Raw genomic sequence first — 18597 nt, 5'->3', positions numbered from 1 at the left:
AGAGTGCCTTCTTGCAAATCCTCACCCACAGAGTTAGAAGTATTTTAGATGGGGAGAAGTATACACTGGCTGACAGTTTTTTCCCATTACACCAGGCAAACGGAAATCATTTCTCCAGTCATTCCTTGCCAGTCCTCTAGAGTCAAGGTCTCTCTTATGCCTTGCCTCCTAATCTGCAGTCTGCCTCCCTCGTTTCCCCACTCCTCAGCTGCTGAGTCAGGCTCCCTGCCCATCCATCCACTCACCCAGCCTTCAGCCAACAGCCTCTGTGAGCCTGCTCTGGGCCATGGGAAAGCTGAACTAACCCCCATTCCATTCCCACTGTGAGCTGGCTGGGTTCTTTACATCTTCATTTCAGCAAACTCTCTTCTGCCTCTTCTCTTTATACTCTCTGCCACCCCGATCCCAAGTCTTAGGTCGGTGGAGATGGCTTATTCCAACCACGGATGACTGTGGGCCTCTTGTCTCATCTGCTTCTTTTTCTTGGCTCTTAATTTCTCTAGATCAGTAATTTTTAAACTAGTGTGTGTGTGTGTGTGTGTGTGTGTGTGTGATGGATTCCTTTGAGAAGTTGATGTGGGCTATCATATCTCTTCCTCTAATAAATATTATTAATATCTTTGCACTCAAACACAGCATTTTGCATAGAAGTTCCAGTGCACCTAGATCAAGATCTCTCCTCGTCTTCTCCCCTCCCCTCTAGATTTCTGGTTGTTTTTGGTTCCCAAATCAGTCCACCTGGTCTCCTTTCAGAAGCGGAAGCTTCTACCTATGATATTATCAATACTGTTATTATTAACAGCAACAGCAAGATTTGTACATTTTTCATGCATCAACTGATTTCAACCTCTCAATGGTCGGTGTGCGATGGATGGTGTGTTGCCTATTATTAACTGCTGTGTTTTTTTTTAACCTTTCCCATCTCCACCACCCGAAACCTACCTTCCCCACCCCTACCCTCACCCTATGGTGTATTGCCTATTATTCTTAACTGCTGTTTTCTTTGACCTCCCCCATTTCTACCACCTAAAAACTCTCTTCCTCAACACCACCCCCAGTTCTCTGAAGCTCCCTCTTTCTCCCCCATCCACTCTTCAACTGACCACAGGTGGCTTCTTTGTAGTTGCTTGAGCATATGTGAGCCATGAAAGGGTTTCGTTTCCCCTTCTGTTCTCAGCCCAGCTGTGCCAGCCTCTGTGATCCTTGTGAGCTTTAAATGAGGCACTCCAGACCCTTCTTACACAGGCCACGGCATTTCTGGAACTGCCACACCTAAAATCCAGGTATGAGGAAGGAAGGAGACACCTACTTGAACACCTACATTGTACCAGGCTCCGTGGTTGACATAGAGACACTGAGCCCAACCTTTAAAGGCCTCAGCTTCCAGGTCCTTCCAGTCATCTTACTGAGGGGCACCTGGAGGCTCTGAGATGATTGGTCTGATTCCATCTTCTGCTGTCTGTCTGTCTGTGGATGGTTAGGGGCCTCTCGGTAGCAGGGCTACCCTTTTTTTTTTTTGAGATGGAGTCTAGCTTTGTTGCCAGGCTGGAGTGCAGTGGTGCGATCTCGGCTCACTGCAACCTCTGCCTCTCTGGTTCAAGCAATTCTCCTGCCTCAGCCTCCCTAGTAGTTGGGACTACAGGCATGCACCACCATGCCTAGCTAATTTTTGTATTTTTAGTAGAGACAGGGTTTCACCATGTTGGCCAGGATGGTCTCGATCTCTTGACTTTGTGATCTGCCCGACTCAGCCTCCCAAAGTGCTGGGATTACAGGCGTGAGCCACTGCACCCGGTCCTAAAACTTTTTATCAAAGTGTAATATAGGCCAGATGCAGTGGCTCATGCCTGTAATCCAACACTTTGGGAGGCTGAGGCAGGCAGATATGGGAGTTTGGGACCAGCCTGACCAACATAGTGAGACCCTATGTCTAATAAAAATACAGAAGAGTTAGCCAGGTGTGGTAGCACATGCCTGTAATCCTAGCTACTAGAGTGGGTGAGGCAGGAGAATCACTGAACCTGGGAGGCGGAGGTTGCAATGAGCTGAGACAGTGGCCACTGCACTCCAGCCTAGGCAATAGAGTGAGACTGTCTCAAAAAAAAAGAAAAAAGAAAAGAAAAAATCATCTGAACTGAACCAAGAGTCTGTAGCCTCAAAGGGGATTTGACTGTAAACCAATCCTCCACTGAAGCCTTCAGAATCCCAAAGTGTGCTCTTAATAAATGGTCCAGAGCATGTCTGACCAGTTCCTCTGATGCTCAAGTTCTCTGTCCATTGTTGCCTTTGTTCCTTCTTTTTTTAAGTTCTGGAAAAAAAAAAATTAGAGACTCTGGGTCAGAGCCCCCTACCCGACAGAGAACTCTAAACTTGATCACTCCTTGATTACGAGTGACAGAGAAATCATCATCTCACAAGGCCACATATTGCATTTTTTAGACAGATCTGGCAACTTAGATTTAAACTTTCTAAAACACACATGTGTGTGCGCACACACACACAATCAAAAAATCCTTGTTTGGGCTGAAATATGCTGCAATTTTTGTTCACTAATCCTAGTCCTGCCCTATGTGGCCTCCCATAATTCGTTTAGTCAATTCAGTAATCGAGTCTCAGGTGCTGAGGCACTTAAGGCAGACCTCCTGAACTCCACGTTCTTCCTGTGGGGATCCTGGGATCTACTGAGTCAGGGATGTGACATTTGCCAAAGAACATTCCACTGGACACTAATCCCCTGAAAGGCCTTATGAAAACAGAACGCTGAGCTCAGATAAGTTGGGGAAATGCTATATTGCTCTTCTGGTCTTTATCACATCTCATTCTCCAGAAATCTTTATGAAAACAGAGCTCTGAGCTCAAGTAAGCTGGGGAGATGTTGCATGTTCTCTGATCTGTATCACATCTCACACTAGCACAGAGAAGACTCTTGAGGTCCTAAAGCATTGAAAACCCTGTTTCGGCCAGGCGCGGTGGCTCAAGTCTGTAATCCCAGCACTTTGGGAGGCCGAGACGGGCGGATCACGAGGTCAGGAGATCGAGACCATCCTGGCTAACACAGTGAAACCCCGTCTCTACTAAAAAATACAAAAAACTAGCCAGGCAAGGTGGCGGGTGCCTGTAGTCCCAGCTACTCGGGAGGCTGAGGCAGGAGAATGGCATAAACCCGGGAGGCAGAGCTTGCAGTGAGCTGAGATCCAGCCACCGCACTCCAGCCTGGGCGGCAGAGCGAGACTCCATCTCAAAAAAAAAAAAAAAAAAAAAAAAAAAAGAAAACCCTGTTTCACTCTGTCAGTGTTTTAAAGACCAATCTGACTTAGAATCCTTTTTCCAAAGAGGAGAATTTCTACGAATTTTTCTCAGAATGAATATCCTCCTGTACAGGACATAGGCCAGTTAGCTGTAAGCATCCTCTAAAACTGCACTGTCTAATCTAATAGCCGCTAGCACCCAGGACTACTGAGCACTTGAAATGTGGCTGGTTCAAACTCAGATGTGCTGTGAGTGTGAAATATACACTGGATTTCAGATTCTTAGTACAAAAATAAAATGAAATATGAACACTTTTTATATTGATATATGTTGAAATATTGGGTTAAAATTTGTTATTAAAATTAATTCCATCTGTTTACTGTTACTTTTAAAAATGTGGCTACTAGAGGCCAGGCACAGTGGCTCACACCTGTAATCTCAGCATTTTGGGAGGCTGAGGCAGGTGAATCACCTGAGCTCAGGCATTTGAAACCAGCCTAGGCAACATGATAAATGCTATTTATACCAAAAATACAAAAAATTAGTCGGGTGTGGTGATGTGCACCTGTGGTCCCAGCTACTCGGAAGCTGAGGTGGGAGATTCACTTGAGCCTGGGAGACAGAGGCTACTAGAAAATTTATTTATTTATTTATTTATTTATTTTATTTAATTTTTTTTTTTTTTTAGACACAGGGTCTCAGCCTGTCACCCAGGCTGGAGTGCAATGGGCATGGTCATGGCTCATGGCAGTCTTGACCTCCCAGGCAATCTTTCCACCTCAGCCCCCTGAGTAGCTGGGACTACAAATGCATGCCACCATGCCTGGCTAATATTTGCGTTTTTGTAAAGACAGGATTTTACCATGATCACTTGAGCCAGGGGTTCGAGTGAGCTCAAGTGATCCACCCATCTCGGACTCCCAAAGTGCTGGGATTACAGGCATGAGCCACCGCACCCAACCCAAAAATTTATAATTACGCATGTGGCATGCATTGTATTTTCATTGGAGAGTGCTGCCCCAGTGTTCTGTGCTGCTGGGGAAGGCTGTTTTGGGCTGTATAGGGGAATGTGAGAGGGAGGGTTTGGGTAACCCAGTGTAGGAAGTATAAGGGAACTGTGGGATTCACTGGAAGGGCAGCTCAGGAAGCCTAAGAGCGGGGTGGTCAGGAAGTGGTGAGTAAGCCGAGACCTGAAAGATGAGAAGGAGTTAGCTGGGGGAAGGCAGAGAGAACAGCATGGGTCAAATCCTTGAAGTGAAAGAGGAACTGTATGTATTCCAGGATGTCCAAGGCTTCAGGGGCAGAGGGTAGGCAGTGACCCAACCTGACCCCAGAGAGGGCAGCAAGGGCCAAGACTTTTAGGGCCAGGCAAGCCTCTGTAATGGGTTTATCCTGAGGGCACTGTGAATCCACGGAAGAGTTTTCAGCTGGTTAAGACTAGACAGATTTGCATTTTAGAAAGATTGCCCCTGACACTTTAAGTGGGGTATGGATGGATGGAGGGATAAACTGGAGGCAGAGGAGCTTTTACAGAAACTGTTGAAGTCATCTAAGAGGGAGATGATAAAAGTTTGGACTATGCTACATGCCTTTGAATTGAAGAAAGCCAATGTCTAGGAAATAGACTCGGAGTGGGGACCACTGATCCCAGGCTATTTGGAGATGAAAATAAGGGAGAGGGTGGAGTCAACATTAATATCTGGGGTTCTGAGTAGTAAGGCTATGATGGGAGGCCAGAAATCTATGGGAGGGGAAGAGGATGAGTTCAAGGTGACTTTGAGAAGCATGTGGGGTTACAAGTGGTGATAGCTGAGACAAAGTAGATAGCCAGGTTTAGAGGTTGGAAGATAGTTATGGGCTGGAGATAGAGTTGGGCAGGAAATGTCTCACCTATGAGCCTTAGGTTCCTTATCTGCAAGATGGGGATGTAATCTACTTCCCAGAGTTAGTGTGATGATTAGATTATGTAACATTGATGGCAGCAGTGGCCTGTCTAGAGTGGTCACTGCCATGATGCAGTCTGCAGTGGGGGAGGCATTCCACAGAGCCAGCAGGAGTCGGGAACAGGCAGAAGCCCTGCCATCTTCTGAGTTGACAGGGAGGGAGCTTCATGTTCCATGGGCGCAGCTGCAGCTGCCCAAACCAGGGGTGCAGACCCAGGCATCTCTGCACTCTTGCGGGCCCAGGAAGGCCCCCCTGCCCCTGCAGGCTCAGAAATGCCTGCTTCCACTGCCTGGCCTCTCTCTGCTCCCAGCGCCTGCTTCAATCTCAGAGCAAAGTTGAGGCTGATCCCAGGTGCTGTCACAACCCAGCTGGGTATGTGCATGCTTGAGGCAGCACTGACACACCAGCCCCCTGACACCTTAGCCCACTTCAGACTTTGGGCACCAACTAACATGGGAGGGAGGCCAAGGAAGGGCTGAGGGCAGCTCAGCACTGGCCTGCAGGTGCCCCTCTGCCTGAACAACCTGGGTGCCATGAAAGTGGCAGGAGGCAGATAGGCTCTGGGCAAAAAGGGGTGGGTCCCTGGTGAAGCCCCACCTTCAATCCTGGGAAGGCTTAAAGCCTGGAGGCCAGGCTGCCAGTCTGGCAGATTGGAGTAGGAACTTATGGTGCCTTTTCTGGGCCTGCCCATGGCCACCCATGGACCAATCAGCATGCACTTCCTCCCCTGTGAAGCCCGTAAGAACCCTGGACTCAGCCAGACTCAGAGAGATGCCAGGACAACCAGCTGTGGAAAGGAGCTACCCCTCCAGAGTCTCCTCTCTGCTGGGAGCTGAGCAGACATCAGGATGACCAGCTGTGGAGAGGAGCTACCCACTCCAGGGTCTTGTAGCTCCTCTCTGCTGAGAGCTGAACATTAAAGCTGAACATTAGTGGGACACCCTGGCGGCAGAGAGGGGCTACCCACTGTGAGTCTCCTCTAAGCTGCTCTATTGCTCAATAAAGCTCTTCAGCTTGCTCACCCTCCACTTGTCTGCATAACTCATTCTTCCTGGGAATGGGACAAGAACTCAGGACCTCCTGAATGGTGGGGCTGAAAGAGCTATAATGCAAACAGGGCTGAAACACACCTCTCGCTCACCACATTGTGGGTAACAGGAAGGGGAGAAGAGCCAAGGCCCTTTGGGGAACCCAGACCTAGGAGCTCCCTGAGCCAGGGCTATGACACCCTCTTTGGGGATCTGTGGTTCCTGACATCTCCAAGCGCCCAGGAACCATTGCATTCCCCAGAGGCAGCAGTGGAAACTGCTTGCAGGATGCCTGGTCCAACTGCAGCCTCGTAGGGAGCCAGCACTCATGCTGGCACCTGGAGCTGCCCACTCCACCACAGTCATTGTTCCTGGCTATGCACAGTGGCTGGACCCCACGCTTGCTTGCTCACACACGCCCTTGCTGCTCCACTCGCCCTTGGCAGGCATGGGATTCAGGCCATTAGCACGAGCTGAGCACAGCCTGCTAGGCCAAGTGGGCGCAGTGGGCCTGAGCAAAACTCTGGCAAAGGCACCACTGGCCACAGAGGTTTCCAGCTGGTGAAATGACAGCCCGAGGATCCTGTAACAACATGTTGGATGTGCCCGGCGTTGCACAGACGCACAGTAGGTGTGTGGGAAGCATTGGTTCTTTATTTCAGAGGGTCTATCATCCTCATTTCCTGCATGGCCAAACCCACCAAGATCTTTGCAGCTACTGCTTCCTTCTCTAGTACTCATGGGACCCACATCTGTGCTTACAAAGTCCCCATTGTAGAGATGGGGAGATGTTTCTGAAAGCAATAGTGGGAAAGGGTGAGTGAAGGCAGCTGCCCCTACCTGGGTAGTCCTAGAATAGGAAGGGGGTGAGCAGTCAATACATGCAGTGGAGAGGACTCTGACCTGGGAGGAAGGAAGATAAGCTACTTGCCCCAACCCTGCCACCAGCACAATCAATAAACCTTGCTCTGTGCTAAGCTTCAGTTTCTCCACTTCTTTAAGGAAGGGTCTTCCAGCTGAGCCCTTCCCTGTTTCTGTCCCCATCTCCTTCTCTCTTCTAGAAAGCCTCTTGCCTTCTCTTGACTCACAGAAGACATCACTTCCTTGAAGACTTGGCTCACTATAAGCCTCCTGGCAGCTCCTTCCTGGGGCACTGGGCCAAACTCCTGACAAGATTAAGAAGAGGTTTTGGAACTGGGCCAGACTAGGAAAACAGGAAAGATGATGAACAAAACTTCCCTCCTTCTGAGGGTTGTTTATTCCAGTGTTCCTTCAGTTGAGTTTTCTGGGTACACAGCAGCCTCTGGCCCAGCACTTAGTGCACCCTGGGTCATAGGGCTTATCACACAGACTTGCTCCAGTGTCCACTTGTCCAACTGCCCCAAACTCCTGGAAACCAGAAAGAATGCAGATGTGTCTCAACTGAGTGCCTACCATATTTCCATAGGAGGAACTGTCTTCGCATAAAAGCCCCTCTGCAGCGCCTTAAGGTAAGCAGTGTTCTTTCCATTTTGCAGCCATGAAAACTGAGGCTCAGGGAGGCTCCCCAAGGTCACCCAGCATGTTGGTGTTGGATCCAGAAATCGAGGGGGTTGGAAGGGAGGACGTCTTATCAGTTAAAACAATATTCTTTGGAGGCTGATGAACTTTTCCGAGTTTGAATTTTGACTCTGCCACTTACTGCCTGTGGAATCTGGACAAGTTCCTAGTGGGAAGCAGTTTTGGGTCACAGTGGGGATCACAGACTCTGGAATCAAATGTCAGTTCCACCATCTGCTAGTTGTGTGACCTTGGGCAAGTTCCTTTGCCTCTCTGCACTTCAGTTTCCACAGCTGTCAAACAGGATAATAATAGTGCCTGCCTCATCAACTTGTCGTGTGGATTAAACGTGATAATCCTTGTGGGGCATTTAGCACAGTGTCTGGACCATGGTCCAGTGCCATCCATGTCAGCTATGGTTTGAATGCAGGCCACACTGACTCGGGCTACCACCTGTTTCCCTGCTTATCACCTGTCACCCTGGTGGCTCACTCAGCACTTGGCGTGTTGTAGGTGCTCCCGGGCTTACCAACTGAAGGAGTGGTTGGGAATTGACTCAGTGTTTCTGAAAGCAAGCTTCTGACAATGTATGGGAGAAGGATTCTGGAGGAAGATGATTTTCAGGAGTTTCCCAACCAATCAGCAAGTAATTGCTTTTTGCATGCTAGTATGAACTTAGACCAGTTTCAGATTGGTTCTCTGAATGTTACCTATGCAATCAGAAGCATACCTATACTCACACCTGTAGAAGCAATCTATACTGATTGTGGACTGTTCAAATGCTACATAAAGACCTAAAGCAGAGAGTTAAAGTTCTAAGTAAACTTGCTTCAAAAGAGTTGCCCACTGTTTATCTGAGGCATGTCCTTCCAGAATTTTCCTAAGCCTTGTACCTTTTTTTTTTTTCTTTTTGAGACGTTGCCCAAGCTGGAGTGCAGTGGCGCAGTCTCGGCTCACTGCAAGCTCTGCCTCCCAGGTTCACACCATTCTCCTGCCTCAGTCTCCTGAGTAGCTAGGACTACAGGCGCCTACCACCACACCCGGCTAATTTTTTGTATTTTTAGTAGAGACGGGGTTTCACCGTATTAGCTAGGATGGTCTTGATCTCCTGACCTCGTGATCCACCCACCCCGGCCTCCCAAAGTGCTGGGATTACAAGCATGAGCCACCGTGCCCAGCCTACTTTTTTTTCTTTTTCTGAGACAGGGTCTCACTCTGTCACCCAGGCTGGAGTGCAGTGGCATGTGATCTTGGCTCACCGCAACCTCTGCCTTCTGGGCTCAAGCAATCCTAGCACCTCAGCCTCCTGAGTAGCTGGGACCACAGGTGCATGCCACTACACCTGGCTTTTTTTTTTTTTTTGGTAGAGGCAGAGTTTTACCATGTTGCCCAGGGTGATGTTGAACTGCTGGGCCTAAGTGATCTGCCCGCCTCGACCTCCCAAAGTGCTGGGATTACAGGCGTGAGCCACCACACCCGGCCTCTATGCCTATGCCTCATTTTTGAGTGTCACTGTGTACCCTAGTTGGTGTTAGACACTGCAGGTCCCCGAAGAAGTAGAGATTACTGTCTGTACCTTAGGGACAGGCACAGTTGGGGCGGGACCCAGAATTCACGGAACACTTAATCAGCAATTAAAACGTCCACGGTACCAGTGACTCACTCGCTCAATACGTACTTAACATCTGTGGTTCAGAGACCCGGAAATGACAAATCAAGGTCCTACTTGGCTTCAGAGTGAGCCCTGAGTTGAATCAGCAAGGAAACCCTTTGGTATACTTGCCCCCTGATTATGGGCCTGTCAACCAAGCCTCAGTGGGAGGGCAGGACGGGTGATGTGTCCTCACTGCCCAGAAAATTGCACTTTCCTGCCTCATTTGTCTTATGTAGAGAAGTGAACTGAGCAGCCCGACAGGCTGGGCTTGCCACAGGTGGCTTCTGGAACTTGGGTGACTCACTCCCTTCTCTGAGCCTCAGGTTTCTCATTTGAAGCATGGGGAGGATCCTCCTGCCTTGAAAGGCACATTTTTCATTCATTCATTCATTGTAAAAGATGGTATTTCATGAGCGTGGAGGGATGACTCAATAAACATAGCCATCTAGGGGGAAAAAAGAATTGGGTCATTTGGTAGATTGTATTACTGTTCAGGAATTATTTACTTTCCCCAGCCCCCATCACCATGGGAGGAATATACTTCCTCACTCTGTTGATATTGCACTTGGCCATGTGACTTGCTTTGGCCATGAGAGTATGTGTGGAAGTCACAGAGGCCAGGCCCAAGGCACAAAGTGTTTCCATTCACCCCTTTGAGCAACCGTCCTTGGTCATGAGAACCACAAGTCCCAGACAGTGGAAGCTCCTTCAGCCTGGACTCCAAATGAGAAGATGTACGAGACAGTCACCTACTCACCCCACAGCCTGGAGCCCAGCCCAGCCAGCCCCAGAAAGCCCAGCAGAGCCCCAGCTTGACCCACAGATCCCTGGGCGAGAAGTGAATGTTTACTGTTGTAAGCACCAGGCTTCTGGAAGTTGTCTTTTATGCATCATTATCACAGCAAAATCTGACCAATGTGGATCCCTGGCTCACCCTTACATTGAATTTAGCTTGGGTCTTGAGCGAGGATTTTCTTTTTATTATCATTATTATTATTTTTGATACAGAGTCTCACTCTGTCGCCCAAGCTGAAATGCAATGGTGTGATCTCAGCTCAGTGCAACCTCTGCCTCCCTGGTTCAAGCAATTCTCCTGTCTCAGCCTCCCGAGTAGCTGGGATCATAGGCGCCCGCCACCACACCTAGCTAATTTTTGTATTTTTAGTAGAGATGGGATTTCACCATGTTTGCCAAGCTGGTCTAGAACTCCTGGCCTCAGGTGATCCACCCACCTCAGCCTCCCAAAGTGCTGGGATTATAGGTGTGAGCCACCGTGCCCAGCCGAGCAAGGATTTTCTCATTAGATGATATTTGACCTGAGATCTGCATGTTTAGGGGGAGCTAGTCACGTGGCCATCTAGGGGAGAAATGTGCCAGGCAACAGGAATAGCAACGCTGTGGTCCTGAGGCTAGAGGAAACTTGGCCTGTTCAGGAAAAGAAAGGCGGCCAGTGTGAAAGAAGTAAGGGTTGTTTGGTAACTGAGAGGGAGAGAGTCTGAGCTCTAGACTCACATGTTCAATACGGTACTTCAGGCTGGGCATGGTGGCTCACATCTGTAATTATTTTATTTTTAATTGACACATAATGATTGTATTTATGGGGTACAATGTGATGTTTCAATACATATATACACGATGATGATCAAATCAAGGTAATTAGAAAATCCATCACCTCAAACATTTATCACTTCCTTGTGGTGAGAACATTTCAAATCCTCTTTTCTGCTATTTTGAGATGTACGTTATTCTTAACTATAGTCACCCTATTGTGCAATAGAACACCAGAACTTATCTCTTCTACCTAACTGTAACGTGGTACCTATTGGCCAGCCTCTCCTCCTCCTCCCTCTGCCAACCCCTCCTTAGCCTCTAGTAACCACTATTTTACCCTCTACTTCTGTGAAACTTAAAACAACAAAAAAATTTTTTTGTTTTGAGACAGGGTCTTTTATCACCCCGGCTGGAGTTCAGTGGTGCAATTACAGCTCACTGCTGCCTTGAACTCCTGGGTTCAAATGATCCTCCTGCCTCAGCCTCCTGAGTAGCTGAGAACTGCAGGAATGTACCATCCCACCCAGAATTTTTTTTTTTTTTGAGTCAGAGTCTTGCTCTGTTGCCCAGGCTGGAGTGCAATGGCGCGATCTCAGCTTAATGCAGCCTCCGCCTCCCGGGTTCAAGCAACTCTCCTGCCTTAGCCAAGTAGCTGGGATTACAGGTGCCTGCCACCACGCCCGGCTAATTCTTTTTGTATTTATAGTAGAGATGGGGTTTCACCATATTGGTCAGGCTGGTCCCAAACTCCTGACCTCGTGATCCCCCCACCTCAGCCTCCCAAAGTGCTGGAATTACAGGTGTGAGCCACCGTGCCTGGCCCACCCAGAAAAAATTTTAACTTTTTTGGTAGAGATGGAGTCTTGGTATGTTGCTCAGGCTGGTCTTGAACTCCTGGACTCAAGCAATCCTCCTTTCTTGGCCTCCCAAAGTGTTGGGATTACAGGCTTGAGCCACTGTGCCAAGTGGAGATCAATTTTTTTAGGTTCCACAGATAAGTAAGAATATACAGTTTGTTTTTCTGTGTCTGGCTTATTTCATGTAACATAAAGTCACCAGATTCATCCAGGTAGTCGCAAATGAACAGGATTTAGTTCTTTTTTATGGCTGAATAGTATTCCATTGTTTACATGCACTGCATTGTCTTCATCCATTCATTTGTTGATGGACACTTAGATTGATTCCATACACTGGCTATTGTGAATAATGCTGCAATAAATATGGAAGCACAGATACCTCTTTGACATGCTGATTTCCTTTCCTTTCCTTTATTTTATTTTATTTCATTTTATTTTATTTTATTTTATTTTATTTTAGAGACAGAGTCTCACTCTGTTGTCCAGGCTGGAGTGCAGAGGTGACATCTCGGCTCACTGCAACCTCCGCCTCCCAGGTTCAAGTGATTCTCCTGCCTCGGCCTTCCAAGCAGCTGGGACTACAGGCACATGCTACCACATCCAGCTAATTTTTTGTATTTTTAGTAGAGACAAGGTTTTACCATGTTGGCCAGGCTGGTCTCAAACTCGTGGCTTCAAGATCCGCCTGTCACAGCCTCCCAAAGTGCTGGGATTACAGGCATAAGCCACTGGGCCCAGCCAATTTCTTTTAGATGTATACGTAATAGTTGGATTCCTGGATCATATGGTAGTTCCATTTGTAATTTTGGGGGGAACTTCCATACTGTTTTCTATGATGGCTGTACTAATTTACAGTCCCACGAAAAGTGTGTAAGGGTTCCCTTTTGTCTGCATCCTCACCAACACTCGTCTTTTGTCTTTTTGATAATAGTGGTTCTAACTGGAGTGAGATGATATGTTTATGCTTTTGATTTGCATTTCCCTGATGACTAGTGATATTGAGCATTCTTTCAAATATCTGCTAGCCGTTTGTAAGTCTTATTTTGAGAAATGTCTATTCGGGTCTTTTTTCCATTTTAAAGTTGGATTATTTGGTTTGTTTTTTGTTTTTGTTTTTGATTTGTTTTTTGCTATTGAGTTGTCTGTTACTTATATATTCTGGCTATTAACCAGATGTATAGTTTGCAAATATTTTCTCCCATTCTGTGTGTTATCTCTTCATGTGTTGATTGTTTTTTGTGCAGAAGCTTTTCAGTTTGATGTAATTCCGTTTGTCTATGTTTGCTTTTGATGCCTGTGCTTTATTTTTATTTTTGAGACAGTGTTGCTCTGTCAACCAGGTTAGAGTGCAATGGCGCACTCTCAGCTCACTGCAACTGCCACCTTCTGGGTTCAAGCAATTTTCCTGCCTCAGTCTCCCAAGAGTAGTTGGGACTACAGGCAAGTGTCACCGTGGCCAGCTAAGTTTTGTGTTTTTAGCAAAGACGGGGTTTTGCCATGCTGGCCAGGCGGGTCTCAAACTCCTGACCTCACGTGATCCGCCCACCTTGGCCTCCCAAAGTTCTGGGATTACAGGCATGAGCCACTGCACCCAGCGTATGCTTGTGCTTTTGAGGTCTTATCTAAAAAACCCTTGTCCAAACCAATGTCAAAAAAATGTGTCCCCATGCTTTCTTCTAGTACGGTTTCATAGTTTTGGGTCTTAGATCTAAAGTTTAATTCATTTTGAGTTGATTTTTGTACATGGTGAAAGGTAGGGGTCTAGTTTCATATTTTTGCATACAGATACCCAATTTTCCTGGCACCATATATTGATGAGACTGTCTTTTCCCCCAATGTGTGTTTTTTGCACCTTTGTTGAAAAATGAGTTGGCTGTAGTTGCAGGGATTAATTTCTGATCTCTCTATTATGCTCCATTGGTCTATACATCTGTTTCTAGGTAGTTTGAAGTACTAGCCAATGTATTTCTTTTTTCGTATAATGTCTTTTATCTTATCACATTTCTCTGGTTCCTTTGGCCTTGGAGGTTGTTTTTACAGCAGAAGTGCAGAAAGAAAAGAATGAAAATAAACGAATATTAGCTTTTTTCTTTTTCAGTATGGGAAATTTTAAGCATTTACAAAAGTAAAGAGAATAATGAACCCTTAGCTACTCATCACTCGGCTTAAAGTGATCAACTTATGGATAAACTTCTTTAATTATATGCCCATCTACCCTTTCCTTTATGGGATAATTTCTGTGCAGATCTCAAACATCATATCATTTCATCTGCAAACAATTCTCCATGTCTCTCTAAAAAAGGAACTTTAAACATGTAGCCACAATTACTATTATTACACCTAAAAAACCAACAACAAATTCCTAATATCATCCATTATCCAGTCCATGTTTAAATATACTGAATTGGCTGGGCACGGTGGCTCAAGACTGTAATCCCAGCACTTTGGGAAGTTGAGGTGGGTGGATCACTCAAGGTCAGAAGTTGGAGACCAGCCTGGCCAACATGGTGAAACCCTGTCTCTACTAAAAATACGGAAATTAGCTGGGCATGGCGGCATGCGCCCGTGATCCCAGCTACACAGGAGGCAGAGGTTACAGTGAGCCGAGATGGCACCACTGCACTCCAGTCTGGGCAACAGAGGGAGACTCCGTCTCAAAACAAAACAAAACACCAAACAACAAATTCTTAATAGCATCCAACATCCAGTCCATGTTTAACTATACTCAATTGGCCAGGCACAGTGGCTCATGCGTATAATCCCAGCACTTTGGGAGGCTGAGGTGGGCAGATCACTTGAGGTCAGGAGTTTGAGACCAGCCTGGCTAATATGTCGAAACCACATCACCACTAAAAATACAAAAATTAGCCAGGCATGGTGGTGCATGCCTGTAATCCCAGCTAATCACTTGAACCCAGGAGCAGAGGTTGCAGTGAGCTGAGATGGTGCCACTGCACTCCAGCCTGGACAACAGAACTAGACTGTCTCAAAAAAAAAAAAAAAAAATATATATATATATATATGTGTGTGTGTGTGTACATATATGTGTGTGTGTTTGTGTGTGTATATATATGTGTGTGTGTGTGTGTATATACCCAATGTGTTGCATAATTTAAAAAACATATTGTATTCATTTGAATCAAGATCCAAACAAGGTCCACATAATCCACTGATTGGTAATAATTAAGTCTCTTTTACCCTTTAGGCTCTCCCTTTCTCTCTTTTTTAAGTGTGGAAGGTGGAATAAGCAGGATTGGAGAGATTTTCCCTTGCTCTGTCTTCAGTTTGTTTATTGAAGAAATAAGGGGCTAGGCGGGGTGGCTCATGTTTGTAACCCCAGCATTTTAGGCGGCTGAGGCTGGTGGATCACTTGAGGTCAGGAGTTCAAGACCAGACTGGCCAACACGGTGAAAACCCATTACTTCCAAAAACAAAAAAAACCAAAAAACCACCACCACCACCACCAATAACCTCCCCCCAAAACAACACACAACAACAACAACAACAACAACAACAAAATTAGCCAGGTGTGGTGGCACATGCCTGTAGTCCTTGAGAGGCTGAGGCAGGAGAATCACTTGAACCTGGGAGGTGGAGGTTGTAATATATATATATAGTATTTGTCTTGTAGAGTCTTCTACCTTCTGGTTTGTGGATTGCATCCCGGTGGTGTCATCTAACACATGAGCCCCCAGTCCCTTGTACTGGTCCTCGGCCTGATTCCTAACAGGCCGCACAGTGGGAGGAGAGTGGTGGGCCACTGAAGGAAGCTTCATCCGTATTTACAGCTGCTCCCCATCGCTCTGCCTCCTGTCAGATCAGCAGCAGCATTCGATTCTCGCAGGAGTGCAAACTCTTGTGAACTGCGCATGTGAGTGATCCAGGTTGCGAGCTTCTTTTTTTTTTTTTTTTTTTTTTTTTTTTTTGAGACGGAGTCTCGCTCTGTCGCCCAGGCTGGAGTGCAGTGGCAGGATCTCAGCTCACTTCAAGCTCCGCCTCCCGGGTTCACGCCATTCTCCTGCCTCAGCCTCCTGAGTAGCTGGGACTACAGGCACCCGCCACCTCGCCCGGCTAGTTTTTTGTAGTTTTTAGTAGAGACCGGGTTTCACCGGGTTAGCCAGGATGGTCTCGATCTCCTGACCTCGTGATCTGCCCGTCTCAGCCTCCCAAAGTGCTGGGATTACAGGCATGAGCCACCTCCCTCCCTCCCTCCCTCCCTTCTTTCCTTCCTTCCTTCCTACCTTCCTTCCTTCCTTCCTTCCTTCCTTCTCTTTCTTTCCCTCTCCTCTTTCTCCTTCTCCTTCCTTCCTCCCTTCCTCCCTCCCTCTCTCTTTCCTTCCTTCCTTCTTTCTTTCCTTCCTTCCTTCCTTCTCTCTCTCTTTTTCTTTCTTTCCTCTCCTTCTCTTTCTCCTTCTCCTTCCTTCCTCCCTCCCTCCTTCCTTCTCTCTTTTTCTTTCTTTCTTTCTTTCCCTCTCCTTCTTTCTCCTTCTCCTTCCTCCCTCCCTTTCTCCTTCCTTCCTTCCTTCCTTCCTTCCTTCCTTCCTTCCTTCCTTCCTTCCTCCCTCCCTCCCTTTTCTTTCTTGCTTTCTTAGGTGCTTTATTGAAATATAAATTATATAACATAAACTGTGCATTCTTAAAGTATACAATTTGACAATAAGTATCATAAAAAGATTACTACTGCTGTTACTGTCTTGACTCAAGGATGGCTCCATACCTACTTATTTAAAAAATTGGCTGGGCGCAGTGGCTCACGCCTGTAATGCCAGCACTTTGGGGGGCTGAGGCGGGTGGATCACCTGAGGTCAGGAGTTCGAGACCAGCCTGACCAACATGGTGAAACTCCGTCTGTACTAAATATAAAAATGTAGTTGGGCATGGTGGCGCATGCCTGTAATCCCAGCTACTTAGGAGGCTGAGGCAGGTGAATCGCTTGAACCCGGGAGGCAGAGGTTGCAGTGAGCCGAGACTGTACCATTGCACTCCAGGCTGGTCAACAAGAGTGAAACTCCATCTCAAAAAAAAAAAAAAAAAAAATCAGAAAACAAGGAAAATATAGCAAATAAGTTGCCTGTAATTGACACTTGATAGTTGTACATATTTATGGGATACAGTATATGATATTTCAATACATGTGTACAATGTGTAATGATCAAATCAGGATAATTAGCCAATGTATCATTTCTTTTTTTTTTTTTTTTGAGTATCATTATAAACTTATGGATTTGGAATCTGTTTTATTTTAAACCCTACTGATTCTTCAATTGCCTCATCTTTGGTCAACAAGAGCCTCTTCACGTTGGCTTCTGAGTCTTTTTGACATGACACTATAGCTTTATTGCTTTCTGGAATGAAAAAATCTTCCTGGTTCATCTTGTACATTTTTTGCTCCAGACCTTAAATCAGCTGTTTCTCCTAGGAGCCCTGGTTCTTTTGTGGGAAATGGTTTTGATATTGCAACCTTTTCTCTAGGGGTGCTCGTAGTTACTGCATTGGTAATTGTTTCTAGGCCTTTTTAGTGGGTAGAGCTAGAGAAAAATGTTTTAAGAGATCTTGAGTTCATACTGATATTTTAAATTTCAATTTAGGGTATAGCATTTTTACTACTTTTATTTTGTATTTATATTTTTTCTTACACTGAAAATGTTGATTTTAGTGGCAATAACATTAGATTTACTTGCTTTATCTTATAATGTATAAAATAACAACTTCTATTAATAATATGATTATGGAAAACATTCTAAGATTAAAAACTGGTCAGGTGCGGTGGCTCACACCTGTAATCCCAGCACTTTGGGAGGCCGAGGGGGGCCAGATCACCTGAGGTCGGGAGTTCGAGACCAGCCTGACAAACATGGAAAAACCCCGTCTCTACTAAAAACACAAAAAGAATTAGCCAGGCACAGTGGCACGTGCCTGTAATCCTAGCTACTCGGGAGGCTGAGGCAGGAGAATTCCTTGAACCTGGAGGCGGAGGTTGCAGTGAGCCGAGATCACACCATTGCACTCTAGCCTGGGCAACAAGAGTGAAACTCCATCTCAAAAAAAAAAAAAAAAAATTATAAACTTTTCTTCTAAAAACAGTTCTTCTTGTCCTTTGGGTATATCCTGATGGGAATGCACAAATCACTATGTTTAAAGTCATTTGAAATAATTCTTCTCTGAGCACTTATACCATCAATTTAATACATAGTTTGACACATTCATTTCATTTTGCTTTCATTTTAAAGGTTACTTTATTTAAAATTCCATTTTTTTTAATGATTATGTGGAACATTTACATCGTTCCATAGCCAAATTTTCAAAATAAGTATATTCAGGTAAGTCTAGCTTCTATACTTGTTCTTTGTACTCTGATGTCTTCCTTTCTCTTAGCCATTTTTTAAAAAGTTATTTTCTTTTATTTAAAAAATATAAGCAAATGTATATATTGATTTCCCCTCTTTTGTACATAAATGTTAGCATACCATACACTTTTCTTCTTTTACTTAACTATATATATAATATATGTATATACATTTTATATTTTATTTATTTATTATTTATTTATTTGTTGAGACAGGGTCTTGCCTTATTGCCCAGACCAGTGTGCAGTGTTGTGAACATGGCTCACTGCAGCCTCAACCCCCTGGGCTCAAACAATCTGCCCACCTCAACCGTTTGAACAGCTGGGGTCACAGGCGTGCACTACCACGCCTGGCTAATTTTCCTTCTATTTTTTTTTTTTTGTAGAGACAAGGTTTCACTAGGTTGGCCAGGCTGGTTTTGAACTCCT

At 45.8% G+C, this 18597-nt stretch overlaps 1 long non-coding RNA gene across 1 annotated transcript in view; it reads right to left on the bottom strand.

Moving 5' to 3' along the window:
• Positions 1–18597, bottom strand: part of LOC117068776 — a 48410-nt gene that overhangs the window by 11987 nt on the left and 17826 nt on the right. The window contains exon 2 of the long non-coding RNA XR_004431233.1: positions 6923–7071. This is a non-coding gene — a long non-coding RNA (uncharacterized LOC117068776). The remainder of the gene's footprint in view (positions 1–6922; positions 7072–18597) is intronic.

This window comes from Trachypithecus francoisi, unplaced genomic scaffold (assembly GCF_009764315.1).
Source record: "Trachypithecus francoisi isolate TF-2019V2 unplaced genomic scaffold, Tfra_2.0 Lachesis_group21, whole genome shotgun sequence".
Lineage (NCBI taxonomy): Eukaryota > Metazoa > Chordata > Mammalia > Primates > Cercopithecidae > Trachypithecus > Trachypithecus francoisi.
The sequence above is the reverse complement of the archived record's forward strand: the minus strand, read 5'-3'. Positions and strand labels throughout refer to the sequence as shown.